The sequence below is a fragment of the Rissa tridactyla genome, chromosome 15 (assembly GCF_028500815.1).
Source record: "Rissa tridactyla isolate bRisTri1 chromosome 15, bRisTri1.patW.cur.20221130, whole genome shotgun sequence".
NCBI lineage: Eukaryota > Metazoa > Chordata > Aves > Charadriiformes > Laridae > Rissa > Rissa tridactyla.
The window spans coordinates 428,730-429,864 of record NC_071480.1 but is presented as its reverse complement, the minus strand read 5'-3'; positions in this window follow the sequence as shown (position 1 = coordinate 429,864).

Genomic DNA, 1,135 nt, shown 5'->3' with positions numbered 1-1,135 from the left:
GCGGGCCCTCCAGCTGGACACAGCTTTCTTGACTCGTGCCCCAACTCCAGTCTTTCTCCACTGAACTCCCAGCCGCTGCCCGTCGTAGGAGAAGCCGAGCCGGGCTCTGAAGGGGCCCAACAGCTAATGCCCTCTGCCCGCTCTTGCTCTTGCAGGGTCGCCTCCCTCCGTGAGACATGTCGTGCTACGGCCCGTGCCTGCCAGCTGCCTGCGGCCCCACCCCGCTTGCCAACAGCTGCAACGAGCCCTGCGTCACCCGGTGCGCTGACTCCAGCGTTGCGATCCAGCCCTCGCCAGTCGTGGTGACGCTGCCGGGCCCAATCCTCAGCTCCTTCCCTCAGAGCACAGCCGTGGGATCCACCGCGTCGGCTGCCGTGGGGAGCTCTCTCAGCGCTGGCAGTGTGCCCATCGCTTCTGGGGGCTCCCTGGCTCTGGGGGGCTTTGGGTGGTCCGGTCTGGGCCGTGGGCTCTGCGGGCCCCTGGCACGGGGCAATCTCTTATGCTGAAGCCCATGGACTGCCTGCCCATGGTCAAGCACCAGGAGCCTCGAGGAAAGCCCTGGAGCCAGCCCTGAGAGCGCGGCCATGCTCTGCCGAGGAGCCGAGCGCCCACGCCTCTGCCTGGAGGAAGGGCCCGGCGCTGGCCTTCCGTCTCTTCCCAAGGGAGCCTCTCTCTTTCCCCCTCTTGCTCTGCTTTACCTTGCGCTCCCCATGAAATACGTCCTCTTTCCTTCTGCAGCGACAGGCCTAGGTGATACGTGGTTGCCAGAGCCTTGAAGAGGAATCGGAAAGGAAGCATCCCTGGCGTGGGGACTTTCCTTCAGATGGCAGCACTTCTCTGAGCTTTGCTCAGCCTCCAAACTGCATTGCTTAAGCTCTCGTCTTTTCCATTTTCCTTTCATTGTCTCATTAAAGGCATTGGGCACCAGCTTTGCCAGAGAGTCGTCTTTCATTCTCCCCTCTTCTCCAATACCAACCACCTGAGTATCCAAAAGAGTTCCTCCCTCGGTAGAACTACAGGTTCCTCCTGAATATTCATAGAATCATAGAATCACCCCTATTGGAAGGGACCGCAAAAGAGCATTTGGTCCAGTGTTCCGTGGGCAAGGGAGCCTAGACGAGATTACCTAGCACCG